General features: G+C 43.2%; 1 protein-coding gene across 4 annotated transcripts in view; it reads left to right on the plus strand.

The window, feature by feature from the left end:
* Mecom (MDS1 and EVI1 complex locus) overlaps positions 1-12366 on the plus strand; it is a 273629-nt gene that overhangs the window by 81465 nt on the left and 179798 nt on the right. The window lies entirely within an intron of this gene.

The raw sequence follows: 12366 nt of genomic DNA on the forward strand, positions 1-12366 counted from the left end.
GAAGGAAGGAAGGAAGGAAGGAAGGAAGGAAGGAAGGAAGGAAGGAAGGAAGGAAGGAAGGAAGAAGAAAGTGGTGCATGGAAGAGGAAGGCATTCATGGGCCGCTTCTTGCTCCATGAGCACACACATTAGTGAGCACATTTACACACTTGTGGCTATCACTGCTTGTTTTCTCTCAGAGTCAGGTCAATTGTGCACACACATGGTCAATATAGCTTCCTTACAGACTTTCCAAAGTTACCTTACAATTACAGGGTAATCTAACACATATGTGCAAACAGGAGATTATAAATCAACGCTGAATATTGACAGTTTTCAAGATGATTTCATTCCATGCCATCTTTAAACATACAAATCAACCTTGGGTTGCCAGGTTGTTCTTGTCGTTTTTCTGTTTCAGCCGATGTTTTCGTTTTTCTTAAAAATACCGTAAGCCTGCTTCATAATCTAGAGGAACTTTATTAATGTGTGAACGGAGGAAACTTACCGTTTTTTAAAAGGTAAATCTTCTGAGGAAAAGACTTCTCTCTCCACACTCGATCTCAAATTGACAGACTTACAGCTAGCCATGTGACTTTCTGTAAGGACACAGAAACGTCCTTAAAAGGTGCTACTCCAGGGTTGGCTCACCAGGCTACTGTGAATTATGTTTCAATTTCATGACTCCAACGGATGTTCTTTTAAAAAAAATCTAACTCAATTATAAGGTATATTTTCTATACATGAATGTAAGTGGTTTGCCTGGCCTTTGAGGAAAAGGTAGAATTCCTGCTTCTACCTAAGCTGAGTTCTTTCCCACCCCAGAACTATAAAACTCGTCAGGAATTCGTTGTGTCTTCCTGCCACACAAGGACCATTTGACATCGGTCAACTCTTCCCTGGTGGGTACGCATGTCTAGGAAGAGCCGAGGCTTGCCTAGACTGCCAGGGTAGCTCCGGTAGCCGTTGGTTGAAAGTACTTGCTGAAGCAGAAAGGGCCCTTTTTTGTTTTGTAAGCATGTTAATGTGATAATGAAATGTACAAAGCAAAGAGGTTCATCCATATAAATGGGTCATTTGAATAATGAGCAAGGAGGAAGGATGTGGTTTGATGTCGGTACTGATTAATTAGGACATAAAAATAAATAACCAGCCCCACACAGCCTCCTCCCTTGAAGCAGACTCTATTAGTGGGCAATGAAGTTAATGCAATTGACAATATAATTACAGGTTAGTGAGCAGACCAATCCATGAAGAGGCTCTTGCTTCTTCTTTACAGCTTTAATCAACTAGATAGCCGAGCTCTATTAATGTTCTCATCTTTACCTTGTTAATCATGCGCTCCTTTATAGAAAGCTAGTGTTTGCCACTGGCCTCCTAGGATACCCTGGCTATAGACTGGTTCAGCCGAACCAACGTTCATTATGTGCTTTCCATATGCTCGTCGCTGTCCACACTCACACTAGTGAGAGTAAACGGGCTCTGTAGAGAAAGGGGCTGCGTCTCATCACCCACTTCCAAGTTTCTAAGGCCTGATGGTAGTGGCTTAAAAGAGTTAACCTTGAGGCAACCTCAGAGACTTCTATTTTACATATACACAGTCGAGGACAGCACAAAGTAGTTGAAAGTTAATAAACAACTCAGTATCAAATTCACAAGGAACACCTAACTGGCGATCTCTGACGTCGATAGAAGACAGAGGTCATTGAGATTCCGGGAAGGGCACATGGAACACACAGACACACACAGACACACACAGACACACACAGACACACAGACACACACACACACACACACACACACTATATCAGGCACAACCACATTAGCTGGTGGAGATTCTTACCCCGGTCATGCAGTGTTCCCTATAATGTGAATGACGTTGGCTAATATTTTCTCACCACTAGTTACGATGGCTCTGCTGTTGGCTGTGGCTCAGGATGTGTTAGCTGCATAGAAGCTGGGCATGGGGTAGCCTCAAGGGACCAAATTCATTCTGTTAGAATCTCTTCAATGTCATTTTCAAATGCCTGCTTTTAACATTTCATGGGTGGAAATAACTTGTTAGGGGTATGAAATTAAATGAGAAATAAAAATGCAATAGTGTGTTTGAAGCTACAAAAGGAAAACCTGGCTCTTCATATTTTAGCAGTAATGAGGGGCCACAGAGCCCTTCTCCAAGATATACATTTCCCTGTATTTTTTTGCATAATCTCCAGGTATTCAGCCCAAAGTAAATTATCTAATTTTTTGTGTGTGAGCAAAGTTTGTCACTTCTCTTTCCTTTTCTGCTCTCTCCTCCCCTCTTCTCTGTCTGAAAACATGAAGAAATCAGAATTGTCTGGGATTTCTCTTTTCCCCCTCTACAATGGCTCTTTTGTATTCTCTGAAGCCAACACGAAGGCAAGTTCTAATGTCTCACTGTTTTATGTCACCACCGAGGCAGTAGTGACATGCTGGCTGCTGATGAAGAAATGTATTTATCTGGCTTCTAAACCTGCTTACACGTTTGAATCATAATGAGCAGATGTTAACAATTACTCTAAATGTCTTGGATATTTTTTAAAACTTTTATCAGACTTAGGGTAGTTTATTGATTTAGTCAGAAGCATGCCCTGGGCACAAAACATATTGTCACTTGGGAATCAGCATGGATGGAATGCACATCCATTAACATTTTAAATTCAGACACTTGTGCCTTGCTTCTAGAACCTTCTGAACAATAAATCTTCCTATGTTCTTGTCCCTTTTTCACTTACACCAAAGGATATCAGTTGGTAAATTTTCTATGGCCTCCTCTTTTGGTATAAAAAAGTAGGGAAAACTATATATGTGATTTGGATATCAGGACCTTGCATTTCAGGTAAACAACATAAATCAGCACAGTAGAGATGCCTTACGTTTGTTTTTAAAACAAGTGAGCAAAAATCGATATTGCCATGTCTCTAGATACACACATGGGTACACACTCAGGCACACACATGCACACACACTCTTTCTTGATAACTTCAAAACATTTTAGTTGAATGCTATAGAAAGTCACTTTGAATTCAAATGTAAAATAAGGTCATCCATCATGCTAACAGTTTAATTGCCTGGGTATATGTATTTTTCGATCATAAAAAAATATCCTTCATTATTTGTTGTGTGTCTTACTACAGAGCGATTGCCCCAGGACAAGGTGGCTGTCACAGACAGGCCTTGTGGTAAGATAGGGAGAGATAGGAAACAGATAAGCCGGTGGCCTTAAGCCTTCTTTTTTTTCCAGACCCTTCCATGGGTGTTTGCTGGAGGCTGTACTTGTGAGAGTCCCTGTCGTCTTTGTTGCAACAGAGAAATGGTGGCTAGAAGAGGTGACAAAGAATGGCCTAGAGTGAAAGGGTGGCATGACATAGCAATGTGGTATCACCACCTCCCCAGGGCTGGGGTGAGCAGCACTCAGAGAAGCAGAGCATTTGCCTTCCCCAGAGTGCAGCTCAGGGGTCATTTCAGCACAGAGAAAGGAGACTAGGAGAAGGGGGTAATGCAGGGAAGAGCCAAGCCTGGCTCCTTGGTACAGGCCTGGCTTTGCCCTGAGGGCTCAACCAGATGCAGGCAGATGTTGACTGTGGGTCTGTTTGCTTAACTTTCTATGTGTGTGCCCCAACTTCAACAAAAGTCCACCAAAACAGCCAAGTCGCAACCATTCTGTCCCTTTGGAGGGTAAAGGGCACGGATGGAAGGCAGCCTTTCTGAATTGTACCATTTGATGTACCATGGTGTTTGGCTGCTGTGCTGTAGGCTGCCTTCTTCACTTAGAGCAAACCTGCTCAACCGTGGGAGGTCTTCAGCCAGTGGGAGTCTGTGCCACTGGCATCCAGGCTGGTAACTGCAAAGGAAGGTGCTGTGTCCTTAGTGTGACACTATAGGCAGGAAAATCCTTATATTTCTGAGTAAAGATCTGAAAAATGACACATGTAACGGGCTCAAGTAATGTCCAGTTGGAAACCTTTGCTGGCCTGATTGGGTTTATTTTTCAACCTCAGAACCTATAACTCTAGAACTGTGTTCCCTCTGACCTGACCCAGCAAAGAGCTGGGGATCATTCTCCATTGAAACAAAGGTATGGAAGGTTTTCTTTAGCAGTTCGCATTGAAAGTGTTTCGGTAACCGTGGCCCAAGGTGCACACAGGATCATGTTTTCTTCTGGATCCTTGATAACTTTACGAAGACATCTGATTTTCATAGCGAACTCATGTTTTCATAAATGGAAACAAATAAAACAGTAGGCAAGGCCTTTCTCAGATGCCTGCCAAGGGTATTAAACACACAAAAGTGCGCTCCCAGCGAAAGTTGGTTGGAAACAGCTGTTTTAAGGGATTTTTGGTGAACGCAGTTAATGGCATCATCATTATAAGGCCTGAAGCGAACGTGTTACTGATTACACCCCATTAAGACACTGGAATGTGCTCCCCCAAGGAAACCCCACAGCAGAGGCATAGTCTCCGAGAAATCACAAGCAACCCCCAACACTCAGCTAACACTCGCTCATACAGTATTCAGTCTATCTATAAAGATAAAACTCTGGGGGAAATGAGAGTCCATCTTATCTTAAATAATCAGAATTTAAAAAAAAAATATCGTTTGCGGGGAGGTTTCCTTAGCGTCTTCCACCTTTCCCCTAAACCAGCTCTGTCTCTTTCGGTCTTAGGCTGTGTTGAAGTCATCCCAGAAACCACATGTGAAGGAAGTTTGGGACAGCTACTTGTTAGAGCATGCAAATCCAGTTGACTGTGTTGTTTGAGTAGAATGTGCATGCAGTTCTAGGTCAGTGCCTTAAACGATATGTTGGGCCTCGGTGCGCCAGTAGTGCTCTTTGAGGTGGGGTGTGAGGTAGTGTTGGGATCTGTGGGGCACTGGAGTTTCCTATGAACCCCCAGGGTGAATGAAAAGGTGTTCCTGTGTTCTGCCATGTCTCCGTCTAGGCTGTGACTATGTCGCCCCCATCTGAGCCACCTGCTCACTGTAACACCAAAGGGCTTTACATACGCTGTGTGGTGGCTCAGACGTCTCCTGAGGGCTCTGGTGTGTTAGGTGGGAAGGATGAAAAGTCTAATACTTGGTTTAAAAAAAAAAACAAGGAAAATAAAGAGTTTTTTGAACTTCTACACATCTGAAGGACGGGTCGGATTTCTCCTGGTGATGAGTCACTTCCGGGCACAGGCACCGAGAAGGCCACATTCTGGGTCACGATTAGAGGTTAACTTCCCCTCTTCAGTTTCTTAAAGGGCCGAGTCACTGCCTAAGCTATCTATGATGCTGATATTCCTGGCAACAGTAGTGTCCCAGACCCACGTGAATCCACGATGCTTATGGTAACACGAACATAAGAACTGATACAACTATATGACGTGGCTCAATATTACAGCTATTCCTACTGTTGGGGAAGAGTCTTACTGGGTAGCTCAGGTTGGCTGCAGACCTGAAGTCCGGAGCGTTCACATCTCCAAGTGCTGTGGTTCCAGGCACATGCCACCACTCCCAGAAGCGGTGGGACTTTTCACAATCACTATAACATGCATTTTCTTTTCAGAGAGATGGCAGTAAGGTCCATCACATCTAACTTCTGTGAAGAGCACATGTTGAGCACAGATGAGATATGTGCCTACCTGTGCACTTGAAGATACATGTGCATACATGTGTTTTGTATGTCACACACATACTCTAAGAAAATGCATGTCAGCCTTCACATCGCAGGCATCTCTTGGGGACCTAGGTCTTCTGTGAAAGTTTGGATGATGAAACAGGCTTGTCTGTTAAAGGAGAGGGATGGTCCTGGGGGCGGAGAAGGAGGCGATCCTTGTACATTATGTTGAAACTTTGAGGCCCTCACTGTTCAGCTAAGACAAAAATAGACTTTTGGGGTTAAGGTCCATCCCTGTCCAGACTGAAAAGGCATCCTTCTCTAAATAACTTTACAAAGACATCTGATTTTCATAGCGAACGCATGAATTCCTAGACCAAGAAGGAGGCAACCTAAATGTGACATTGAGAATGGAGTGGTGTCTGTGTGTCGTATTGAAATGTCTAGTAGCATTGGGTATTAGAACACAGGGACCAGGACTTTTCTTTCCTTTAGCCTGGCTCTGAGAGTAGAAGGCTGTTCTGGTGTGGGGTCTTGATAGGGTGCTCTTAGCTCAGCAGGGAAGCTGGGCATGGAGCCTGGCACCAGCGATTGGCCTGTGCACCTGAAGGAACTATGTGTAACTGGGCCATGCCTCACAAAGCACCCTTTGTGCACGCTGACAGTGCACAGTGGAGATGGTGATAAGCTTATTGCACCAAAACTTTGATGTCACAGATAAATCTATTATTGATAATGCTGCGACCATGAGTCTTGGGAAATGTTTTTGATAACATGACACAAATATTAGTATTACCAACTATCAGCAGAATTCACTTGCCAGGGAGAAAATACATTTGATTTTGAACAAAGGCCCTGGTGATAGGAGGCAGCTTTGAGACCAGTGGCTGTGTAACTGTGTCTGCTTCCTCTTCTATGGATTGTGGGCAAGGTAAATAGTTTGAAGGAACTACCATGTGAACACACTTCAGAAATGACTACTTAGAGTAAAACTGACTTACTGACTACTGACTTACAAAGAGAGCTCAACAAAATTGTACCCTGGGGCTGGAGATGAGACCTGTCTTTGGATTTCACCTTAACAAATGAGACTGCGCTCAAGATAGACTCATTCTCAGAAGAAGTTTTATTTTGATTTTATTATTACCATTTCAGTATTATTATTCTTTAAATAACTGATGTGACTGGCTTTTTTTTCTGGCATGCAAATTATTTTCTCTTATTATAGATGTAATCTTTAGAAAACACGCATTTTCTCCCTTCCATTGTCTTCCCTATTCTTGTCACACTTGGGATGAACACATTTTATTTTCAGGCTGTGTGATGACAAGCTTTTGAGAGTTGCTGCTCCAAATCATCTTCTTCATGGGGCCAGGAGTCCTGTCCATTTTGTCTGACCTTTGACCTTGAGTGACACTATCGGTCACGTTTGGTGTTTGATAACTCTTCAGCAATGGAATGAATCAATGACTTTATATACCAGAAATGATGCTATCTCCTCAAGAGATGCCAACTAAAAGTGGTTGGTTTTAGCAAACTCTTTGTTAGCGTGTAGTAAGGTGTTAGAATGTGTATATTTTTAAAAAACATGTGGAAACGTAAAATATATTTTGTGTATTTTAGATGTAGTTCTGTACCTCAGCCACACCATACCTGGTATATGTAGCAATTATAGCCTGTGATCCCCATATCTGCCTTCATGAGCTACTACCGTACATGATAGGACTTTGCCTTGGAAATAAGGAATGGTGCAGTTAGCACCTGAAGGATTGCCAAGGCCCTCTCTTTATCTCTTGTCATGTGGGGAAAAGCAAAATGATACAAATAGGCTCTATTCTATCCACTCTATTTTAAATGGTATCCATGGTGAAATCTACTTAACAGACAGAATTGGGGTTTGATTTAAGGTTAATATATTTGGCTAAGAAATCTATACCTGGATAGGATAAGCACCACGGGCTTGTTCAGGGCACAGTCCTGGAAATGGTCATCATTCCCTCTCTGAATTAAGGAAGAGGTTTCATGATTCATAGAGGACCAGATGACTAAACTCTTCACATTTTGACTGAAAATTTGTACCTTTGACCTTTCTACACTTGGGACTCAGAGAGTGTTGCACACAGTGTCTATTTTGTCGCAATGACAAGATGACATTGCCTCTGTCTGTTTCTCCTTTTGAATTCCCTCCTGGTGATTACAACCAACCTGTGCTTTGGGACAATGGTCTTTTATCCTGTCACTTGTATTATTTTAATAAAATGCTGATTGGCCAGTAGCCAGGCAGGAAGGAGAGGTGGAGCAACAAGAAGAGGAGAACTCTGGGAAGAGGAAAGCTCAGTTTGCAGTCATCACCCGGCCACAGAGGAACCAAGATGAGAATGCCTCACAGACAAAGGTACCAAGCCATGTGGCTAAACAGACAAGAATGATGGCCTAATTTATATGTAAGAGTTAAATAAGAAGCATGAGCTACTGGGCCAACCAGTTTATAATTAATGTAGACCTCTGTGTATTTCTTTGGGACTGAACAGCTGCTGGACCAGGCGGGACAGAAATCTCTGTCAACAAACCTTCTTATTTCGATTAGTTTTAGGGAATAAAATATGTGAACTTCTAAAAAGTAGGTGAAAGAGCCTGGGCCTTTTTCTGCAACATCACATTCAGAGTGGGGCATGTCTGAGACTTTCCCAAGGTTCTCAGTCAGCAGTACCAATGCTGATACTTTCCCTGCAAGCAATCTGAACAGCCCGAGTCTGCCTCTTTGCAGGCATCCTGTTTGAGGTTGGTACAAGATGGTTAGGATACTCAAAGGAACATTACTGCTTAGAGAAGGAGACAAGGCATAAAGCCTGGAAGTGCTTGTTACTCCCCCTACCCCCCAAAAGCCCTCAAATCCAGCCCCCTTTTGCTGTCACTCTGTTAATTTTATTCAGGACTTCCACACCTCTCTTCCCAGCTATTGGAACAGCCCCGGAGCAATGGTTGACATCTGTTCTTGCCGTCAACTTCCCCCACTGTCATCTATCTGGTAGAATCACCATTGTATCATGTGACTTCTACTGTTAATGGCACTGGAGGATTTAAAATAGGATGGAGGCGTCAGCGAAGGAGCACGGTGTGTGCAAAGCCCCTCCATTTTCAGTAGGAAAAACTGCAAGTTTTGAGTCAAGCATATCACAACACCTCACGTCTGCTGCAACCCGCACTGTTGTCTCAGCCTCTCCCCATTCCCATCTCAGTCATCTCATACTGGGCAAATATAGAGTGTTTGCTTTCCTGCTTCCGTGGAATTCCATCTCTAAATCCAGTCCTTTCCTAGATTTAATAAGATCGGTTTTTACAATTTTTAAACGTGATTGTTTCCAAGGGAGTGTTGGGGTCTTAAATTGTGTGTGTGCACAAATGTGTCTACATGTGTTGTGTGTGTTTGATTAACACCTGGCCCTGCTTCTCACAGAATGAACACACCGTAAATATTTACTTAATGGGTATGGTGAGGTGCCTGGTGTAAAGACAGTCACTGTTGGATTAGTAGATCAGGTAGTAAATGGTCAGGAAACATAAAAGAAAGCAAAGTAATTAGGCATAGATATTTGTTTCCATTTCACAAAAAAAAAATGTTCAGGGTACTTTCTGCATGGTTAAAGAAATATATATGGCTATTATAAACATTGTAGGATAGTTGATTTGTCTGGTCTCAATCAATGAAATGGCTTAGACTCTAGGTTCCAAGCCTCTACTGTGGAATGTTGCAGGTATCTCACCTTTCCTTCCTGGCCTCTCTACTTCACTCAGAGGAGTTAGCATGTGGATGACTTCTGACGGACAATGAGAGTGGTTCCACAGGTCTTCTCTCTGCCTGTGTGTAGTTTCTGTTTGTGGGACTTCTGTTTATAACCAAGATCTCTGGGGGAAAACTAGGCAGTCTTATTATTTATTAAAATGTAGGCAGGCGGCTGTTGGACTGGATCTGAAAAGATCTAAAAAAAAGTAGATATCAGCTAACTAAACAATTAGCAATTTCTTTAGAATGAAACAAAACTTTTTATATAGAGTTCTATTTTCACACTCACAGACACAAATCTATGAGCACTGTATTGAGAGTGTGAGTAGATGCTGATGAGCAAGGCATCAGTGTAATACAAGGTAGAGCAAAAGAAAAATTGTAGGGTATGGTCAGGAGTGGCTGGCTGTCTCTAACTGAATGGAATACTCCTTATCCTGGGAGTGACTGAGATCTTTTGCCATTTTTTGATGGAATGCTTAGAAATAGGATTCGTTGACCATGCTACCAGCACATGGAAGTGAACTAGAGAGCAAAGCTGTAGTTATCCCTTCCATTCTGAGTAGACTTCATCAGGTCCACAGAGATGCTCAGGTCAGGGTACCAGAGACCTCTACTTCAAGGAGATGGCAGGCAGTAGAGCCAACAGGGTACTGACTTCAGTAGATAGAATCACATGGTTCACAGTGGCATTGCTGGTGTTTTCAAGTGTCTCAGCCCCTCTGGACATAATTGAACAGTTCATAATATCTGGCTTATCTCCTCAAGGTCAGACAAATACTGAAGCAGAAAATAAGGTGGGGTGGTGGGGGCTGACGAGGAGAGCGAGTTTGTCACGCACCAGGAGTCTACAGCACTCTCTTTGGGTGGAGCCAGCCCGTACTGCCCCAAAGCAGCTTTATCCAACTGCCCGGCTCCACCTTTTCCCTATGTTGTCTGAATTCTAATGGTGTTATCAGACAAAGCACCAGAGAATTCCTGAGAATAATCTAGTAGTTACACGGGCGAATGTGAGAAAGGTTCCATGCTAACCTCTGCAACCCCATGCTCCAAGTCACACCTCTGAGATCACACCAAATGCTTTGATTTTCTATGTTGACTTTTTTTGTTAGCATTCCTAAAATAAATTTGGAAGCCACTACATTTTTACTGCGTCCATTTGGCACCCTGTGGTTTAAATTTTACATTCAAGGGCTAAAAATAAATGTGATTCCAGTTAAAGGCATTTAGGATTAGAACCTGATTCAAAGGACTGGACTTCTTCAATTATGCCAACCGACTAAATTAACAGAGATTTTTTTTTTTTTGAACAATGAAGACCTGACATGCGGTGTACGTAGAATTCTCTAGTGGTCCAGGGGTGTCAGAGGCTTAAGGCAGTTCTTAAAGAGAGAAGGAAGATAATGGAGCAATTGTGCACAAATTGATGTACAGTCTGGCGAAGGTCACGAAGACAACGAACAAATGGGATCTCCCATACAGTCTGTGCCGTCACGCAGCCACTGCATGTTCCCAGGGAGTTTTCTTTTGCCTGAGGAACTCTGGGAGATGTTTTCACAGTGTAGCGCCTCTGATAGTTCCCAGTGCGAGAAATCAAATCGGTTCACTTTAAACTCGGAGTGCAATTAAGAGTTCCTTAGGATTAAGAAACAGGACTCTGAGACTTACATGATTAATGGAGTGGATTTGAATTTTGCTGGGGCAGATGGTATAGGGCATCTCTCCGGGAGAAACCCTGGTTGGGAGTCAAGAAGAATGTTTTTATGGAACAAGTTCCCTTGCTGCAGGCTTATTTAGTGGTCGGAGCAGAGTTCACATCTGGGACCCCTTGGAGAATTAGGTACTGTAAGAACAGGGAACCTGGAGGAAGCAAAAGTAATATATTTTGAAAGGCTTAATCTGATCTCTTGCCTGTCTTCAAAGGAAGCGTCATTTGTAAAAGGCATGCATGCTCCCGAAGAGAGGACCCCCATTAGGCAATGCAGAAATAATAAAAGACCTTCTGTGCACAGCCTCCCTCCGGATCAGGGAGGTAAAGGGACTCCCTCCATGCTCAGCCGGCAACGCCTGCTGGAGCTGCTCAAACTCCACGCCTGTGGGTTCCTTTCTGAAGCTGCTGTGCAGCGGAGCACAGTTCCTCTCCTTTGTTTTTGCTATAAATTAAGATTTGTCTGACAAGGGGCTTCCACACGAAACAGAAAAGTGAGAACCCGACAGAGCAGAGTGGACCCTCATCCCCTGTTGTTTCTCTTGCCTCCCAAGTTTCCATCTTTCTTAAAGTATGGAAGTGAGTCCCGCTTCACCCTCCTTATCTCAGGGAGGGTGCACGTTTAAGCTGTTGACCAGGTTACTGAGTCATAGCCAAAAGGAACCACCTATGAGGATCAGGGAAATACCTTCGATGGAGCTGAAGTCACCTGGCCATCCTCCCTCTAACTCTACTATGTGCTTTCAAAGGATTTCTCATTTTTAAATGAATGGAGGCAGCTGCAGCCTAGAACTCATGAAATGTGTGTATGTTTTGTATGCGTGTTTGTCTGTCTGTCTGTCTGTAACACAGATGAGTGCATACTGTATCCTTTTGAAGTTTGTGTCTTTCACTTGTTTCTCATCATGATGAGAACAAAAACTTAGGCTATACTGGATTTGGCCCCGTGTACTTGCCATGTACTTTGGAAACTTCAACTCTTTCAAGGTAGATGTCTGACCTTGATTTACATTATAGTTAGTCTGCTTAGTCCGTAATTGATATTTATGATGCTTCCATTTTCGTTGCTGTTGTGGTGAGTCATGCGATACCATCCTCGTTACACAGATTCCTCGGATGTGTGTTGGGATGGTGAAGGTATAACACGGGTCTAGGAATAGTGGATGCATCTGTAGAGTAGAGGGAGTACAGCTTTGGTACAGCTTAGGGAGCTTCGGGCTGCTTTGTCATGTTGTAGAGCATTCCTGAACAAGCATGTAGTCCTGTATCACTTCC

The sequence above is a fragment of the Microtus ochrogaster genome, chromosome 1 (genome assembly GCF_000317375.1).
Source record: "Microtus ochrogaster isolate Prairie Vole_2 chromosome 1, MicOch1.0, whole genome shotgun sequence".
In the NCBI taxonomy this organism is placed as follows: Eukaryota; Metazoa; Chordata; class Mammalia; order Rodentia; family Cricetidae; genus Microtus; species Microtus ochrogaster.